Source organism: Odontesthes bonariensis, chromosome 19, assembly GCF_027942865.1.
Source record: "Odontesthes bonariensis isolate fOdoBon6 chromosome 19, fOdoBon6.hap1, whole genome shotgun sequence".
NCBI classification, from domain to species: domain Eukaryota; kingdom Metazoa; phylum Chordata; class Actinopteri; order Atheriniformes; family Atherinopsidae; genus Odontesthes; species Odontesthes bonariensis.
In genome coordinates this window covers 6,873,994-6,895,507 of record NC_134524.1, presented here as the reverse complement: position 1 = coordinate 6,895,507, position 21,514 = coordinate 6,873,994, and positions in this window count along the sequence as shown.

The following is a 21,514-nucleotide window of genomic DNA, read 5'->3' as shown; positions in this document are numbered from 1 at the left end:
CTTCCAAACTAGTTGAAAAGCAGAATGAAAGTTTTAGTTTTCTTCTCAATAAGACACCCGAACACCCTATTTGATCTGCACTGAGTTTAAAGTATTGCACACCACTACCTGCACATGGTGCAAAAGAGAAACTAATGAAAACAATCGCATTATTTCTTTGATAAAAAGCTCCTGTATTTGTACATCCAGCATAACTGGTTGTCCTTATTGTGTTTACAAAATAAAAGTGGACGTCTGATGAAACAGAAACTGGGTCCAGAATAATGTCACTTTCATAAAACAAGTGTAATGACCTACGATAATATTAAACATGTCTGATGTTTATTGTAATTTAAGATGTGAGAAGACCTCAGTTTTTTTGTGTTTAGGAACCTTTAGCTGAAAGTAGTTTTTTAAAGTGTACTACGAGTACGAATACGAATATGAATACTAAAACTAGAGGCAGTATACTTTAAGTTTACTTTTTATATACTATATTCTATATACTTAAGAATAGTACAGTGAAGTATACTTGGCTTATACAGAAAAGTCTAAGACATTAGGCAAGGCAAGGGATCTTTATTTATACAGCGCATTTCATACCACAGGCAACTCGATGTGCTTTACATAAAGACAAGGCATTTAAAAGAACAGCATAAAGCAGCATAAAAACAAGCAATTTAAAGAGAAAAAAAATAGAATAAACAATTAAAACACAGTTAAAAGCAATCAAAGAAGAGGGCAAAAAGAAAGATATAAACTCAACCATAAGCACACGGAAAGAGAAATGTTTTTAACCTGGATTTAAAAGTGCTCACAGTTGGGTCTGATTTCAGTTCTGCTGGTAGTTTGTTCCAGTTGTGTGCAGCATAACAGCTAAAAGCTGCTTCACCGGGTCCAGTTTTAACTCTGGGCTCCACCATCTGACCTGAGTCAGCAGATCTCAGAGCTCTGCTGGGTTTATACTCAGCCAGCATGTCATTCATGTATTCTGGACCTGAACCGTTCTGTGATCTGTAGACGAGTAGCAGAACTTCAAAATCTATTCTGTATCTGAGCGGGAGCCAATGTAAAGACTTGAGAACTGGGGTGATGTGATGTGATCTCTTTGTTCTGGTTAAAACTCGGGCTGCAGCGTTCTGAATGAGCTGCAGCTGTTTGAGACTCTTTTGGGGGAGTCCAGTCAGAAGACCGTTACAGTAGTCAAGTCTGCTGGAGATGAAAGCATGAATCAGCTTCTCCTGATCTGTTTGGGACATGAAACCCTTAATTCTGGAGATGTTCTTAAGTTGATAAAAGGCTGATTTGGTGACTGATTTGATATGATTGTTGAAGGTCAGGTCTGAGTCTATCAGCACGCCGAGGTTCCGGACTTGGTCTTTAGTTTCTAGAGACAGTGACTCAAGATGTTTACTGACAGCAAACCTCTTCTCTTTGTTGCCAAACACAATGACCTCAGTTTTTTCTTGATTTAACTGAAGGAAATTTTGGTTCATCCACTTTTTGACTTGCTCTAAGCAGTCGCACAATGACTCTATAGGACTGCAGTCATCTGGAGACAGTGCGAGATATATCTGTGTGTCATCTGCATAGCTGTGGTAGTTGACTTTAGAGTTCTTCAGAATTTGACCCAGAGGCTGCATGTATAGAGTGAACAGAAGGGGTCCAAGAACTGACCCCTGAGGAACTCCACATGTCATAGCCACTCGATCAGATTGATTACTTCCAATAGTCACAAAATAACTCCGCTCCTCCAAGTAGGACCTGAACCATTCTAGGACTGTCCCGCTGAGTCCTGCCCAGGTTTCCAACCTGTTCAGCAGTATACTGTGATCCACAGTGTCAAATGCAGCACTGAGATCCAACAGGACCAGAACTGACACCTTGCCTGAGTCAGTGTTCAACCTTATGTCATTTAACACTTTAATAAGAGCCGTTTCTGTACTGTGGTGAGGTCGGAAGCCTGACTGAAATTGGTCAAGGAGTCCACTGGAGTTCAAGAAGTTACTGAGTTGATTAAAAACCACTTTCTCAACAATCTTGGCTATAAAAGGAAGATTTGAGATGGGTCTGTAGTTGGTTAAAATGGAAGCATCCAATGTTGTCTGTTTTAGGAGTGGCTTGATGGCAGCTACTTTTAAGGGTTTAGGAAACGTGCCTGATTGAAGTGAGCAGTTTATTATTTGCTGCAAATCTGTTTGGACAGAGCTTACAATAGTTTTAAAGAAGTCAGATGGCATTGTGTCAAGACAGGATGTCGATGGTTTAAGATGCTGGACTGTTTCTTCTATGGTTTTTTGGTCAACTGTATTGAATTCTGACGTCATAGTTGATTGATTCCCAGGTGGTTTTAAGGATTGCGTCATTTTATTATTTTGCTGATTTATGTTGGTATTTAGCCTTATAGATTTGATTTTTTCATTGAAAAAACAAGCAAATTCATTGCATTTTTCTGTGGAACAGAGTTCTGAAACTATCTGTTTTGGGGGGGTTGTCAGCTTATTAACCATAGCAAACAGAGCACGAGTGTTGTTGATGTTCTTATTAATTCTAATTAGTTCTAATTAATCAATCAGATAAGTGTTGCTGTCTAGCCTGGAGTAACCCGTGGTTAAAATTACAAAGACTGTTTGTAGAGGTCATGGTGAATTTGAAGTTTAGTTTTTCGCCATTTACGCTCTGCTTTCCTGCATTCTGTTTTCAAGGCCTATTAATTAATACATTAATACTATGACTTACACTTATACTTTAATACTAAAGCTTATACTTGTTCTTTACTATACTTTTTACTAATATCTGCCACAAAGTACTCATACTTAGTTTATCTTGAGGCTCTTTGTTTTTGAAATGCACCTTTAATGATTCAAGCAGGTATTAATAAATATACTGTGTGGTATCTTTTAAATGTTGAATAAATATATCAAACTTGTTATCAACATTCTGTCTTGTGTTTATATAGAAACATTTCAGGCTAATATACAAGTATATAAATATGGGACTGATGTAGTGTAAGGGTAAGTTTGCTACCTTTCATGTGGGTGACCTTGTATGAAAGGTGCTTCACCTTACCTCATCTGTGCCCTAAGTTGCTTTGTGTTTGCAGTGTAAACATATGCCAAATGCATAAACATAAATAGTACACTACAAGTAATATGCTAAGCAAATTTACAAGTTATAAAAATAGCAAAAATAGTATTTTTTTGTTTTAGTTATTCTAAGTTGATACAAATATACTATACTTCAATAAACTAAAATGTGGACTGGAAGTATATACCTTGTACACTAGTAATATATACTACTTGAATATGTACTTGAAAGTGTACTTTTTTAAACTTAAAATTACTTTATAATGTATACTTAAAGTATACTTTTAAAAACTTAAAAATGTTCCAATTTAGTCTGAAGAAGTATTAAATTAGTATACTTTCTAGTACACTACAAGTACATGGTCCATAGTATACTTGCTATACTTATACTTATACTTATACTTATACTCAAGCATACTTACTAAAATGAAATTCAAGTATACTACTTTTTGCTCAGGGTAGTCTTGCCTGTTTGAGCCCCTCCTCCTGTTCTAAACTTTCCTCCCTGTTCTCCTCTCTCTTCTTATCCTGAACATGTTCCAGTAAAACTGATTCTATTCAGATCACACAGTAAAAGTAACAACTTTACTTTTCCAAACACAGAATTATTGTCAGAACAGCAGCAACAAAGACTTTCTGTGTCAAACATCTGGACACATTACCTTCTCTCCTCTCCTTCTTCCTCTAGAACATGAAGCTGTTATTCAGGCAGCTCAGAAGTTTGGTTTGTCCGCAGCTTGCTGAATAAATAGTGGATATGACCCATCAGAGAAGATTTAGATCCATTAAGTTCTGCTGGAGCTGTGATGCTGTCTGTTGGACTAACTGAGGCTATGCTTTCTTTATATAAGGAGAAACCAGTCAACCCAGCCCCCTGGCTACTGAGTTATAACCACTCCTTCCTCTCTGTTTCAGTGCAGCTAAAACAGAAAGCAGTTGGATATTTATTCCCATAAATCACCTTCATTTTGTGTCCTTTACAGCAGCTGCTGATCTCTCCCAACCTCAGAGACCGACTGAGAGTCCACAACCAGACAGTCCAGGAGGGATCGGACTCTATGCAGCACCGGGACAGATAGGAGTAATAGTCGCAGTAGCTCTGCTGATCAAACTCGTCTCGACTCATTGTTTCACTAAATCCACCCAAAACACAGCAAACTTCAGTGCAGTTTTTTATCAGAAACCAAAGGTCCATGAAGCATCTTTTCCTGCACATCCAGACAGACCTCTGACCTTTTCACCTCTCAGACTGTCTTCATGAACTGAGACAAAAAAACTGGATGAAAGACAGAGAGGACCAACATCTGAGTAGAGACTAAGAGGACTCTGTGGATTCTTCTTCTCTGATTCTATGAATAGAGTGGAAATGGTCTCCGAGTTAATAGCAATCCCATGTTGACACAAAGTGGTTCACCACTTCAGACCTCTAATTATTTAAAATGCTCCAAAATTCACTCCTTTTCTCAGTTTGTTAATCTGGTTGAGTGGCATCTCTTTAACTGTAAACAGCATTTTATTTCTATTTCACCCATTCTATCCAATGTTATACTGTTTAATTCAATTAATACTTATCTGCAGGATTAGAAACTGCTAATCATGTTGATAATTTGTTTCACTTGTATGGCTCTCTGGTCATTGTGAAATGCTCCATAAAAACAAACCTTGACTTGTCTTGTTATGAATCAGTCTCACTGCAGCTGTCTTTAAATGTCTTTCAAAGTTTTCCTCATTAAGAAAGCCATTGGTGATATCTGACTCCTGTAGCGCCTTTTATTGTTGTGTTTTTGTTAATATCCTAATAATCCAACTCATTTTAAACCTCTCTATAAAGCATTTTAATTGTTACATAGATCTGCTACAGTTAAATAGTTAAATGGTTTAATGAGATCAAATATGAATATTGATTACTTTTAACTCAAAATCAGTGAAAAAGGTTTGCTCTGCAGGTTGGTGGGGGTAGGAAGGTGGTGTAAAGTTGGGCAGTGCTCCTGACGTAGCACGTTTAGCGTGGGGCAACTGTGTCTGGACCGCGTCCAATAGCATGCAAGCTTCAGCATAAGGGGGAGGAGACAGTGTTGTCTTGTTCTCCTCGGTTGTAGTTATGTTGTGTAGAGGTGTCTTATCTTTTTGTGTATCCGGATGTGTCCCTGGAGAAGATAGCGGCCCGACTGGCATTTGGTGTTGTATTTGTGCAAAGGACTGTGTCTGAATAGAGAATTTAACTTCACCTAAAAACCACTGACAGTCCGTGAGAAATATTGATGCTTTTTTTTTTCTTCCCTCTCTGCTCTCGCTCTTTGCAGTATGCCTGCCTCTACTTGTAGCTGTGCTGTAGCTTGATCCTTACTCCCTGTTGCCTGTTTTAAAAACATACTGAACTCACTCAGCTTTGGCGGACCACATTTACACCCTCCAAACATTCCTCTCTTTTGCATCTCTCTCGTCCATTCAACAAGTCTTTCAGTCCCTTTTTTTTCTTCTTCCTTTGGGACCTTTTTCTGCCATCTAGTCAAGGTGTCAAATAGTACCGACCCCAGTGAGCCGGGTTTGCAGGTTTTCCACTGATTGATCATTGTTTGTGACATATTTAGATAGTAATAGTTTTACACGTGTTAGTCAGAATGGGTGAATGGTGCAGTGCCCGAATGTTTGGACCCGGTCAAGAAGCTTCTACACAGGGTCTAAAACTCCTGTGCGCTTGATCGCTGTTTTTTTTTTCCCAGTCCACACACTCGTTCTAATTCAACAATCTCTGTAACACCCTATTTAACTTTCCCCCTTTTTTTTTCTATTCCAATGCCCCCCTTTTGTGCAGAACCACTTGAGATCTGTGTGATTATCACAGTAAAATATCAATCAAGTAGCGAACCACCCCACAGTTTCAAGAAAAATAACAAAGCTGTGTCCTTAATGCGAATTTATTATTTCATAGTCCTACCACCACACGCGGAACATTTACAGACTCTTCTCATGCGGATATCAACTTAGAAGATAACCTCTCACAGGGTTTCTTTTATTTGTTTTCGAATTAAACTTATCAGGACACTCATATTCTTTCCCTATGTGAGACTATGTGTTTTTATACTTTTACGTGTGACCATTCAATAAAACAAACAAACAGTAAATTTATAGTTTGATTTTTACTGATCAGAGGACATCTTAATTCAGACAACTTAATTTAGCTTGTCCAATGTGCAGAAATTTCACATATACTCATACAAGAGGTTTTCTGCTCACCTTATGTCCGGGTGCCTCGAATTGTCTGAAAAAAGGGTCCCCTTCGATCAGCTCCGGCAGTCCTCCCTCGGAGTCAGCCAATCCGGGTCACGGCACCAAATTGTTAGCCCGATTGTTTCATTGGAAGAACAAGATGGAGAAATCTTAAGTAAGATAAAGTATTATTTTATTTAATTAAATTTTTATTACTAGTACGGAGGCCCTGTGAGGGCTCTGTCACTCAGAGTCCAGCGCTGCTATACTTCACATGTGACCACAATAAATACTTTATTTAACTTAAGATTTCTCCAGCTTGCTCTTGGGCTTCCAATGAAAGAATCGGGCTAACAGTTTGTGTCACGCTGTGTGTTTAATAAAGGTTTAACAAAACTGAAACCAGAGAAGGAAATTAAATAACAAGTTTTCATGTTGTAAAACACTTTATTTCTTATTTTAAGAAAAGATTTGACAGATGTTTACACTGTTAGCATTAGCAACGAGCTAACTTATTAATAATACAAATGGCATTCTTGGAAAGCAAAGGGACGCTTAAACATACATCACTGCTGTAAACACAGTATTCAGACACACAGGAATACTGATATGAGTTTCACCTCCGACACACCTGTTAATCTGCGCAACACCGGAACTACAACTGAGGTGCATCATGGGTAACGTAGTCTATAAAATGCGTTTGAACTTGTGGACTTTTAATGTATACAGTGACTTGTAAAAGTGTTTTTCCCATTTGAACTTTCCCACATTTTCTCACATTACAGCCACAAACATGAATTTATTTTATAGAGATTTTATGTGCCAGACCAACAGAAAGTAGCACATAGTGGTAAAGTGGAAGGCAAGTGTACATGGTACCGACTGCATGAGACATAATTAGACGAAAGTACACTGACAACTTTCAGTCCATTATGAAAAAGCATTTGTTGTTTTTAGGAGAGCTCAGCTTGTCTCCGGTTCAGTCATCTCCTGCATCGCTGGTCAAAGGGAAGTTCCCCTCTCTGAAATGAAACTGCTCTGAGATCTGTGATGGGAATTTAGCTCCTAATGACACATGATAGGTACAGACTCATATTTCTATGGGAAAATGCTTTTCTTTTAGACTGCTGCACACACTGAGAGGACACCGATGCAGGAGTCAGAGAAGAAGTAGGCCCTGATGTAGAAAATGATAGAGAGAGAAACATCTGTTCAAAGTGCAGGAACGCCAGCAGTGATCGACAGTGAGACGTTTGATCACAAAGAAGCTGACGGTGGTTTGTGTCCCCGCCATCGGGCTGCCTTAAGATTGTCCATTTGCTGTTGGTACTATTGTTTGTTAACAGCAGACACAGAACTTTAGAAAACTTTACTTTTGAGTATTTTGAACTGAAACTGAGTATTTTGACTGAGCTGGGATTTAGTTTAAGACTCTTTTTATTCTAATTCATCAAATACTGAAGGACCATGCATCTGGGAAACCGCTCCAAGTGAAGATGGATGTTAGTGATTCTGAGCGGGACAGAGAACGGGCACTTCTCTCATTCTATGAACAGACTGAAGGTCAGAAATTGGACAGTTTTCAGACAACAAAGTGCCTCCAATGCTGCAGAATCACTGTGGATCGATGCAGAACTGCAACACTGTTTGTGTCACTAGAAAGAAAAACATCACTTCCTGTGAACCTGCACAGTTTGATGTCAGTGAACACATCAGCTGTGTGAGGAGCATTACTGCCCCCTGCTGGACTGATTAGAAGTTATTAAGCTGCAGCAGCCTCTGATAATGGAGCATTTTCTTCTTCTTCTGTGATTGTATTAATAGAATCAGAGAAGAAGAATCCACAGAGTCCTCTTAGTCTCTACTCAGATGTTGGTCCTCTCTGTCTTTCATCCAGTTTGTTTGTCTCAGTTCATGAAGACAGTCTGAGAGGTGAAAAGGTCAGAGGTCTGTCTGGATGTGCAGGAAAAGATGCTTCATGGACCTTCAGGGTTCTGATAAAAAAACTACACTGAAGTTTGCTGTCTTATCACGGGATTAAATGAAATGTCGCCTCAAGACGAGTATAATCAGCAGAGCTACTGCTGCTGCTCCTACTGTCAGTCCCATTACAGCATAGAGGATGCTCCATCTTCTGCTGTCTGGTTGTGGACTCTCAGTCGGTCTCTGAGGTTGGGAGAGATCAGCAGCTGCTGTAAAGGACACAAAATGAAGGTGATTTATGGGAATAGAAAACATTTCCCTCATCATCAAACTGTTGTTCTGCTGCATTTTGTCTGTTTTCTCTTCATTTGCTTTGAGTTTTGGATTTTGTGTTCCCAGCTGACAGAATAAAATGTTGTGGATACTGTTCATATGTACGAGTCTGTATGAGCAACAAAACAGCACAAACAGAGACAGTTGGTTCTCAGCTGCTTTAAACTCTGAGCTGGATAAACTGTGTTAGTTCTGTAGTGGTTCTTCATGGCTAACTACTGGAACATCTATATGAGCAACAAAACAGCCCAAGGAGATTTAACATCATCATGGGAATAATAACACAATAATAACTGCTGGTTAGAACAAATCAGTTCCTCTTCCTTTAGCAGCATTTACTTCATGTTCCTCATCTGTAACAGAGACAAAACCACGAAACAGCAGAACTACAGACAACGAAACTTGATTAAACTGCTTTTTTGTAGCACGAGTTGGGTTAACTCAGAGACCAGTTATAACTCAGTAGCAATGGGGCGGGGTTGACTGATCCGCCTCCGCTGAGAACAATGACAGTTTCTCTGTATATAAATCAGAGCCTCAGTTAGTCCAACAGACAGCATCACAGCTCCAGCAGAACTTAATGGATCTAAATCTTCTCTGATGGGTCATATCCACTATTTATTCAGCAAGCTGCGGACAAACCAAACTTCTGAGCTGCCTGAATAACAGCTTCATGTTCTAGAGGAAGAAGGAGAGGAGAGAAGGTAATGTGTTCAGATGTTTGACACAGAAAGTCTTTGTTGCTGCTGTTCTGACAATAATTCTGTGTTTGGAAAAGTAAAGTTGTTACTTTTACTGTGTGATTTGCATAGAATCAGTTATACTGGAACATGTTCAGGATAAGGAGAGAGAGGAGAACAGGGAGGAAAGTTTAGAGTTTAGAGGAGGGGCTCAAACAGGTGAGAGAAGAGAAATAAGTCTTTCTCACATTCAGGACCATACATGTATAAAGTACTAACGATTCAGACTTGAGTAGAAGTACAAGTACTCTATCAAAAAAGTGACTTGAGTAGAAGTAGAAGTGCTCTTTAAGCACCGTACTTAAGTGGAAGTACTAAAGTATTAAACATGTTTTGTACTTAAGTATTGCAAGTAGTTTATTTTTAAAATGACTACTCAAGTACTGAAAGTAAAAGTATTTTGTATGAATTGTCTTTCACTCCGGCGAATGAAAACAGAGACTGTAAGTAGGGCCAGGGGTGGTCTTCTTCCTCACCGCCACCACCACGATCACTCGAAGTTGAAGGTGTTTCTGGTTCTTCCATCTTTGGTTCAAACAAAGCACTTTCTCTGGACGCAGGCAGGCAGCAGAGCGAAAGAGGCTGAGCAGAGAGCAGCACGAGCGGTCTTCTCACCCTTCAGTTTGCACACATTAGATCTACGTCATGTATAACTTTGCGCCACAGTAAAATTGGATGCAACGGTTGTTATAGCAACCATAAACTTGAACTAGAGTGACTGTGGGGTTTGGAATGATTCCTAACATGTTTATAATAACGAGTAACGATGCAGCACATAAAAAATGTATCGGAGTAAAAGTACTAAATTCATTGAAAATATGTACTGAAGTAAAAGTGGAAGTAGGAGAAAAAAATAATACTCCAGTCAATGTTCCCTCTAATTTTTCATGTGTCTGGGCAAACACAGCAGCTCCCTGAGCACACTGAGGACCACTGTGAGCAGCATCAGATGTGCACGCTGTGGCCACACACCTGTATCACACCTGTTCAACACCTTGGATCATAGCAAGTTACACGGCTTATTAAAAGAATCAAATCCCAGCAGCAATTTTCATTAGTTTACTTTTAATACAAGTGATTTGGCCCACTTAAAAAAGAAAAAGACAAAAATCTTGTTGTTCATGAGATGTGTAGTATGTTATATGTTATATGTTATATGTGAGAGTCATGCTTGTAGCCTGCATGTTTTGCAGAGTAGACCTTTCTCACTCGAAAAAGAAAAAAAATTGACCCAGTTTCACCGCTTGTTCTTCTGTTTGCACATACTCAGACAGCCATTCCATCCTAAAAGAACCGCATTTCTTTTTTACTTTGGCTTGGTGAGTGGATGTATCGCTGGCGCTGCGGGGTTGCGTCTCCTCCGCCGCACTGTTGTTAGCTAGCTAACCTGCACGGCGCGTATGGGCAGGGCACATATGCAAGCACTATCAATGCTCTGATTGGCTGCATAGCGTAAGTAAACTCGTATCATTGGCTGAACACCTGTCACTCATTGCGTTACATTGAAAAATGCTACAGAAAAACACTACGCCTGGTATTAGATATTAATTAATACGTTTATGGTGAATTTTATTTTATGCGCTGCATAGATTTTCTTGTGCGCTGAGAATGTGCGAGCAGTGCGCGATTGCGCTGGCGCACAGCTTAGAGGGAACATTGACTCCAGTAGAGATAGATACAGCATTAGTACTTAAGTAGAGTAGTGAAATAGTTCTACTTCGTTACTATACATCTCTGTTCAGGACTCACAAAGATTTATTAAATATGTTTATTATGACCGTATGTCTTCGATGTTTCTTCGTCTTTAATGTGTTTCTGAAGCAACTTTATACTTTCTTTGTGTGTTTTCACATAAAACGGCGCAAAGCTCGAATTGTCGTACTGTAGCAATATGAGGTTACTGGCTACATTCAGTGGATATCATGTTTTTTTCTGTCTTCCTGTCTTCTCAACACACAACAGCTCTTAAATATGCAGCTGGGGCTAAAAGCTGCTTATTGGTCGACTTCATTGATGTTAATCACCAGGCGTGATGGGAAATAATGTCAGAACAATCCAGATGTGTTCTTACAAATAGTGACTCTAAGATCTGGAGTCTTTATAATCTTTTGTCTTGTGGGTCTTCCTGCACAGACTGAAGGCTGCCTTACTGAAAGCTGTCCTGCTTTATTCCAGCTGTTTGGCTCCGCCCCCTCATGCTGCTACCTTTCCTGCTGAGCAGCAGTTGATCTCATTGAGCCTGCAGTCAGCTCCTGTCTTGTGGTGGATCAGAGACAGAAGAGAGGGTATGTGTTTCTCTGCTTCTAGCTGTTGATGATTGTGTGTTTGTGTTTGTAAAATGAGGCGACTCTTCACCTCTGTCTCCTCTCACAGGGAGAAGATGATCTGCAGGATCCTGCTGCTCATCATCCTCACTTCATGTGTCTGTGGTCAGTTTCCATCTTCACTTGATCAAGTCCAAACACTTTGATCATCTTCTGTGTTTGCTTAGATAGTGCAGATCATTGCTGCCACATGTTACAGAGTGTCTGCTCCTCTCTGTCCCTCTCTGTCTCCTCAGCAGCAACATTTGTAGTGAATGTGCCACAGAGCTCCTATCAGGCAGAGGAGAAGCACAGCATCACTCTGGAGTGGACGTTCACAACCAAACCTGACAGCTCCTGGAGCTCCCTGTTTATCTTCTGTGAACTGATAACTGATGACAAAATTTTACTCCTGTATCATGTTTATGAAGGTGCTGAGGTGTCAGAGTCTCAGGATAAATGGTTTGCAGGACGAGTCCAGAGTGACAAAGACGCCCTCAGAGAAGGACGACTCAGACTTAATGTGTCCAGACTCAGGACTGAGGACTCTGGTCTGTATGTGTGTGCAGTGAAGACTGATTATGGCTCCGGCTCTGGAAGATGTCGACTCAACGTCACTGGTGAGTTCACATAGTACAGGGATGTCCACATCTGGTCCTCAAGGGCCAAATACATCTCTTCAAAAGATTGTTGAGCTTTGCAAAAGCCTGCTAATGATGCATTGATCTGAACCAGAAGCAGGGAAATGTCACACCGCGATGAGGTCAAGTGTCGTCTCCATGTCATGTCTTGTCATTTCCTGTTTTATTTTTAAATACTAACTCTTCCTCTCGTGTCCCAGTCTGATTGTCGTGTGAATGATTCCACCTGTTCCCTGTTAACCCAGTGTGTATAAGCGTCTCCCCTTGTCTTGTGCCAGTGTGTCGTATTTGTTGGTCAAACGTGCTTCATTCTTGCCTTTCCAAGCCATAGTCAAAGTTCCAAGTAACCATTTTGGTCGTATCCTCGCTAAGAGAGATTTTTGTTCTGATTAACTTTAAAGGAGCGATTGGCATGAAATTTTCACTTTTTAAGGTTGTCTAACATTAATATGAGTTCCTCTAGCCTGCCTGCGGTCCCCCAGTGGCTAAAAATGACGATAGACCTAAACCATGCAATGGAAATTATTCTCCGCCTTTGGTAATATGACCATGCAGATGGCCTGTTCGGGAAAGCTGCCTCTTATGACATGGAGGTTTTTTCCTCCCAGAGCCCATATATGGCTATGCCAAAACTGCCTTTCCCCGCCCACAGCTCTTTGGCCAGCTCATTGCGCTGTACATGGATGTAAAAAATCTGTTTAGAGCTCCTGCATCAGAACCTCTAAAGAGCCAGTGGACAGATTTAGTTTTTTCTGGGAAAGTGACGACAGAACCGAAGAGATTTGTGTTTGTGTGCGCCAAACATTTCACCGACGAATGTTTCCAGAACTTGGGCTAATACCGAGCCCAATAAGGGAGAGCCCAGACACCCTGCGGAGGAAACTCATTTGGCCGCTTGTATTCGTGATCTCATTCTCTCGGTCACTACCCACAGCTCGTGACCATAGGTGAGGGTAGGAACATAGATTGACTGGTAAATCGAGAGCTTCGCCTTCTGGCTCAGCTCCTTCTTCACCACGACGGGCCGGTGCAGAGACCACTGCAGACACCGCACCGATCCGCCTGTTAATCTCCTGCTCCATTCGTCTCTCACTTGGGGAAGGATCTCATTCCCGAGAGTAAGTAATTTAACGCTCTATTATTGTGTTGCTTTCCTGTATGTACAGTATAGTTATATAGCTTGTTATCACAAGAAAGGGTTTGTATCGGTAGCAATGCAGCTAATAGCATCTGCAAGCACTTATCTCTGCCAACTGGGCTGTTGGAGGTGTTTGCATGCCCATGAGATGGTTAGCTCGCTCATTTTAGACCAAAACCCCCTACTTCAAGCTTCCTGAAGAAGAATGAATCCGCAAATTCAGTGCATTTCATCAGGATAATGATTCATTCATGGTTCCAGCGCTAGCGCTACGTGCATCTTTGCAAACCAGAACAATCAGATGAGAATGTCAAAATCCTCACTCCTGCTTTCCCCTTCACGCACGCCTTTTTTGCTGTGTCTTGTGTAGCACTTGCTTGATGTTTGACTGTGTTAGGAGAGTTGTTCAGTAAATAGTTCGCCATATTGCCAAAGTAAGCTCATTTCAACAGGTTTCGCTAGTTTTACGGCATAGGGCTGCCGTGCCATCTACGTGCCATAGCGATTCACAAAACATTTGCGCAAGGTACCACGGGCGTAAGTAAGGCCACACCCCCACCCTCCGCTTTGGATTTAAAGCTGCAGACCCTAAACAGCTCATTCTGAGGATCCTAAGGAAAGCTAATTTTTGGGACCGGCTGTAATTCTGCACCAAGGCAGAATTTTTGGGAAAAAAACTCAGATACAGTATTAGGGGACCACTAAAGCCTATAAAAATACATAAAAGCCTCCATTTATTTTCATGCCATGGGACCTTTAAGGTATTTTTTCTACAGCTAAACATGGTAGTGGGTCACTTTTGACCCGCAAGACAACAGGAGGGTTAAACCGTGAGTGTACTGGGAAACTCGTCAAAAGTTATGGTTATTGTTATATATTTGCTTTGACAAAGTTAAATCTTATTTCTCAGAGTCACTAATTAATTTCAGCTTGGTCACTTTTCACGTATTTCTAAAAGATTGAAAAGTCTGTCCTAATATGCTTCCATATCCCAGAAAGTTTTGGAGTTGTAAAAATAGTTTGTGCACGTGTAAAACATATTTGTATTTGTGGGAATATTTTTGTGCTATCTATCTATCTATCTATCTATCTATCTATCTATCTATCTATCTATCTATCTATCTATCTATCTATCTATCTATCTATCTATCTATCTTCACAGAGTAATGATGAGAAATGTAAGCTGTGGTAAAAATCCAGCATTCATAATCTTAACTAAATATGACAGTGTTGTTAAAATGTTAATATGACTGCTCTCTTCCATCATAAAACCTCATTTTATAAAGATTTCCCACATTTCAATGTTCCTACTGACTTTAGGGTGTAGTTACCGCTTATGGCCGCCAGAGCGAAGCATATAGAGACAGATACAAAGAGGTTGTCAAGCTAATAGATACACTATTAGAGCTCTGCTGGGTTTATATTCTCTCAACATATCACAGATGTATTTTGGGCCTAAACCGTTCTGGGATTTGTAAACCATCAGCAGACTTTTAAAATCTATTCTGTGACTTCCGGTGAGGAAATAAAAATAAAAGCCTACCAAATAATTGTAAGCGCTTTTTTAAAATCCAATATTTATGTATATAATCACGTACTTTTCTTAAGAAATTGACTGTTTTTTGTGTATAAGATATTCCCAGTTCACATATTTGATGTTGGTTGTTTTGTTTTTACTTGGAGTTCATTTAGAAGACATGAATGTTGAATCTAGTTTTCCTTTTCCTGCCTCAGCTCATGTCCCACACTCCAGATCCGCTCAGATCCACAAGGACAGCTCGCCTTCTCCGAAGACATTTTTTAATTCTGACAGTTCAGTTCATGGAAACATCTAAGCAGTATTTATTTACATTAAGTCACTAGTAAATAAAACAAGTCTCCGCTGTTATCAGATCAATTAGCTTTATATTACGTGTGTTAATACATTTTTATTTTGAAAGGCAGCACCGGAAGTGTTAGTCATTTGTAACATCTCCAACTTGACCTTTTCTGTAGATACCATTTGTGGCCACTAGAGGGCAGATACGCCCTGCTCACAGCATAAAGACTGAATCTGCAGACTGCAGCTGGCTGCCTTCATCATATGAACAAAATGACTTTGGAACAGATTTCACTCCATTTCAGACACAACGGGACAACAATGCTTTGAGTAAAACATTCAAACTGACAAAGTACAACAATCTTTACGAGAAGTTTCATCTATCTATCTATCTATCTATCTATCTATCTATCTATCTATCTATCTATCTATCTATCTATCTATCTATCTATCTATCTATCTATCTATCTATTTATCTATTTATCTATCTTCACTGAGTAATGATGAGAAATGTAAGCTGTGGTAAAAATCCAGCATTCAAAATCTTAACTAAATATGTCAGTGTTGTTAAAATATTAATATGACTGCTGTCTTCCATCATAAAACCTCATTTTATAAAGATTTCCCACATTTCAATGTTTCTGCTGACTTTAGGGTGTAGTTACCGCTTATGGCCGTAGAGACAGATGCAAAGAGGTTGTCAAGCTAGCAGATACGCTATTATCAACAAATCAAATCAATTTATTTATATAGCACATTTCATGTACAAACAATTCAAAGTGCTTTACATAAAATAAAAGCATTGCAGCAGGGACTGTATTCAGTATGTGGCTTAATGCATCAGAACAGCACTAAGTAGGAAAGAGTTGTAGAGAGGAGGAATATTTTCCTAAAGTGCAAATGTTGGTGTGGGGTGTGACTTTCTGTGGGGGCCACGCAAAAGTTTCCTGTATGGGTAACAACATCCTGCTTGCTCTGTTCAAACTCGACAGAGAGCCAAGTAGGGTCATAAGTCAAGCACGTGTTACAAGGTGACTTAAATTTGATAACCCGTCATAAATTTCCAAGACTTCTTGAAAGGTTTGGCCTCAGCAGAAAGAAAAGACGTGCCTTTGCCTTTAGTTTTAGGTTTACTGTCATGTCTTAAGGGCAGAAATCTATCATGTGTAATAGCCTTGTGAGAGCAGTTTTAACTCCTGGTCCTGTGATCTGTTTGACATGTGCTCTTGCTGTTTTTGCCCTTTGACCTTGGCGACCGATCATTATGTCTTTTCATAACATGACAAACAGACTATTAAAAAATGCGATGACCACACAGTCACATCTCAGATTTCTCAACTTTTCATCTTCTAATTTTTGAATACATCAAAAGTTTTATTTTAGGACAAGGTTCCGTTGCTTTGTATATTATCCCGTTAGTCTCTGCTATGACTGCAATGATGCCTCAAATATATATTACAATACAGTGAGTGTGGACGATTTAAATACCTGTTGGTTGAGGTATAGTGCCGCCTGTCTCAGCCTGTTTTTGACCCCTTTGACCCATTCGTTTCAAGTTGAGATCTGTTGCAGATCAAGCCAGAGATGTATACAGCGTAACTCGTAGTAATGCACATGTACCAGCAATTACTGCATTTAAACAATATTTAAATCTTAATGTCATTAAATAATTGTACTTGAAGCCCTACATTTTTATATGCTGATAACGTAATGTTAACACGCAGTTCAATGTGGCGACCAAAGTGAGGAGAGAGCTGGTGTTGTGTTGAAAACACACCTTTTCCACACAGCTGCAGGTTGTCTGAATTACAGAATGTAACTGTCCAACTAGAAAGCATTCAGTTTTGAAGGTAATGTCGTAATAATAATGCTAATCATTCAAAAAGTTACTGCAAAAACTTATTAGAAGTTGGTGTATGTCAACTTCATTACCTAAGTCCATAACATTAGCTACTGCTAAACAAAACGAATTAAAATAAACCATGATGAATTATTTCTAGATACTGGCATTCCCCTCATCTGAAGTCCAGACACTAAGAGTTACATCTAATCTCTATATATCTTCATAAACAGAAAAAAAGGAATTTTTCTGTAATATGTCACCTTTAACATCTGTCATCCATCCTTAACTGCCTCCAGGATTTTAGATACTAGATCTAAAAAACTGTGTTCAGCTCAATGACCGCAAGACAGACTCAAATTTGATGGTTAATAAGCATTTCTAAAATAGTTTCACTCAAGTGTGCTATGAGAATGTGCTACATACCGTAATGTGTACTTGGACGTTGTACTTTAAATAGATATAAATGAGCAGCTTTTATGAGTTAGATCCATCTGGTTGTGAAGTAGCAGATTTTAACCAACTGAATTTCTTCTGCTTCATCTTGCTATTCCAAGCATTTGGCTGCTAAAACATGAGGTTCCACTTCTTCTGACACGTTTAGTGCAAAACTCAAGACATCTTATTATTTATTGCACTTATTGTTGGACAAATTGGTTTGACAAGCTTTAATATATTTTTGGTAAGCTCAGGTTGTTTTTAAAATTGCAACAGTGTGGATTGGATGTAGACACAATGTTTGCATAAATGAAAAATGAGAGTCATAAAAAGTAACCACACCTTTGCTGACACACATGTTTGCAGTGTATTCTGTCTCATCATTTGTCCTAAATCCTGTTTACTTAATCAGATAGTGGAGGTATTTACAAGGTGATGCAGAGTGAGAGTCATTCTTTCATCGTCGCTGAGTACAGATCATTTCCTGACAGAACTCACATCCATGGCCTCGTCTTTAACCCCCTCACTGTGAGTAACACCGTGCTGCCCATGCATATATACAGTATATATATGTATATATATATACATTTAAATGGCAATACAATACAATAGGAGGTATACAGAGATATATGTGCAGACCGTGTTCTAAAGACATGGCTGCAGTATGTCTAACTTAACCACGATCTGTAAACGCACTCGTCCCTGGGTGGGCTCGAACTTGTGATGGGTCATGCGCACAAGCATCGGCTCTGAGGGCTCTCAGTTTTTTTTCCATTCGCTGCTTAGGTTTCACTTGCAGTGCTCAAAGCTTAAGGGAACAGTTCACTATTTAAGACATTGAGTCCCAGTTCCAGCTTGTTTATCAAGAATAAGAAATGAGGAGACCATTTTCACAACAATAGCTCATTTCTAAACAATACTAATGTTAATTTTAAAGAAAAGGTCAACTCACCGGGTGGTTAGTGGTATTAAAAAAAAAAATGTCGGTGCATTTTATGGTTTTCCATCCGTGTAATCCGTGTTCTTTGCTGTTCAGGAACTATTTTTCATGCTAAATCACGACGCACGTAAACATCCGCTCTATATTTGAGTCTGAGGCTCTAGCCCTGGCGCAGTGATCTGACAGTGAAAGTGAAAGTGAAAAGTCTTCCAAACGGAATACAATTGGATTACAAAATGCTAAATAAAGCAAGAAATAACTTTTATTTCGCAACGCAATTTTTTTGGGACACACAGGAACATCCACGAACCACCCGGTGAGTTGACCTTTTCTTTAAAATTAACATGAGTATTGTTTTAAGGACATTGAACAGAGTGCCCAATGGAACCCTGTCTGTAGCAGCAGGATGGACCAGCCAAAACAGCCAAAATGGATAGAAATGAGCTATTGTTGTGAAAATGGTCTCCTCATTTCTTATTCTTGATAAACAAGCTGGAACTGGGACTCAAGGTCTTAAATAGTGAACTGTTCCTTTAACAAAGCCAAGACAGAGCTTTGTTATGATTAGCCAGTATTGCTACCAGCATGCGGCATTCACAAGGATGTGTAAACAGAGAGGGGGGCGGGGCAGACACGCCCCTTGACTCCACTGCAAGTGAAGAGAGAGACAGAGCGGTGAGGACAGGAGCGTGTGCGCGTCTTGCATTTTTCGTGCAGTTTAACTATGAGTTAAAGCACAGTTAAGCAGCATCTGGCTGCAGCTTAAAGATATTGGGAACAACAAAGCAGAGTGCCTTCACTGCAAAACAAAAGTCACTATAAGAGCAGGTTCAAATTCAGGCCACTCTGATATGGAGGAGGAATTTGAGTCCATGAAAAAAGATAAAACAAACAAAAAACAATCGATAACAATAAAAAATATATATTTAATAGTGAGTTGATAACCACAGTGTGGAAATGCACGATATGACGGCGAGACCAAATAGGTTACAGTTGCAGAGGAGATAAGCGTGACAGCACATTTGAAACTGTTTGTCAAAAAATGGAAAACTGGAATGTAAAGCAAGTGTTCGGTTCGTTTACACACAGCAAGCACGTGTCTGCATCTGCATTCGTGTTCAGTCCGAAATGGATAGAAATCAACAAGAAAACAGATTCTTCCTTTCACATCAAAGCCTCGTGCCCGCGCGGTGTCCGGATAAGTGCTCATTGCAACTTGAAAATAGAACAGTCTATTCCTTGCACGGGCGTGAGCGGGCTCAGCTCACATTATAATAAATGGGAGGGGAAGGCTTGAACATGAAACATGATGCTGATTCCCGCGGATAGAACGCGCGTGCAGACTCTCCAGTAATTAAAAAAGCCAACTAAACACCCCAACGTGCTCGCGCTGCCCCTGCCCTGCGCACGCGAACCATGTACAATATTTGCATACAGCCTTTCTAAATAATTATATTTATTTTAATTGCATGTTTGAGATGCATTTAATAACAAATATCAAACAACAAATGTGATCGGCCCTATTTAATATTGCGTTAGTTCCACATGTGCGCGCCTGTGGGAATGCAGGCTACAGTTGGTGAGGAGATAAAGCGTGATAAAGCGTTAAGCAATTGTTCATCAGAACTGGAATGTAAAGAAAGTGTTCGGTTCTTCTTTGAATATAGGATTACACTTCTAAATCATATAAATTGTGAGATTTTACATATTTAACAACAAAAGCTGTCAGATGACAGTTGAGTTGACATTGCAAACGTTCGCCACGTTATAGCCTATTTGATCAAATTCACAACCTGGCCTATTATCCATATCTCTCAGTAACCTACCAGCTTGTCTTGAGAAGATATCTGTCAATTTGGCACATTTGGCTGCCACCTCCTGTCTTTTTTTGAGCTTAGCCCTCTCTGTTCCACCTGGCCTCTTTCTACCCTCCATCACTGACGCGCTCTGTTTCGCGCCATTGTTGTTTAAAAGACGAGCCATGGGCCAAACCATCTGAAACATTTGGGAGGTAAGAATTCCTTTACATGGTAAAACCTATTTAATCTGCTGTGATGCAGCAGGCGGCTGCGCTGCAATGGTGAATTTATGCAGACTACAGTTGAATTGATATTAATGCAAGAATAAGATAAGTGACAAAAATTAGTTACAACTATTTTCCCCAGGTCGATGGTTTGGGCCGGGATAGGTCCCGGATAATACCATTGCCAAACCGGCATTGCTGGGGGGTATCATACCAAAACAACAGCTGCTGCAAGTATAACCCCTCCTCCTGCAACTCAGAGCAAAATTAATCAGTTTTTACCCAAACCGATGACCGCAGCCAAACAGCACAATATTGGTGATGAGTTGGCTAAAATAGCTTCTGATTGAAATGAACAAATGTCAGAGTGGTTTTGTCACTGAATAAATGCACAGAATTAGGCAATTAAAAGGTCTCTCATAAAAAACACTGAAAGCAAAAGGGTTTTCAACACATAAACCATGATTTTTTTTTTTTGCAAAGTGAAGGCTACAAAAGATCCTAAATAAAGAGCCGAACTTCCAAACACCAGCTCGAACCACCGACCTTTCGGTTAACCCGAACACACCACAGAGACTCTGTTATCAATATAATTAACTGGTTGAATTGTTACAACAAATGAATTGTTTTGGCTTTCTGAAAAGTACTGGATACTGTATGGTATGCTTTATCCTTATTTAACATGCTAATGAGCTTCAGTTATTATCTTTTAATTGTTTTATTTTCATTGTAAAGCACTTTGTGACCTTTGAAAAGTGCCATTTAAATCCAATTTACTCACTGACCTAAAACTCAACACAGATTCAGATCTCAGAGTTCATGTGAGACGCTGCTCACAACAAAACGTTTTCTTTTATTCTGATTTTCACACAAACAAAACAAAGCAGAGAAAATGTGATGAGTTATTTTAAAAAGTTAAACAGAAACAAACACTTTCAAATACAATCTTCAGTGAGTTCATGTTACAGTCGCTGCGTTCTGGGAGCAGATTTAATGCTTTGCTGCAGGAACTCTGCACATCTGCCAGTCAGCAGGTTTATTTGGAGCTTTTTAATGCTGGAAATCAGGTTCATTTTAACATGTATTTTGACTTTTTTTTCT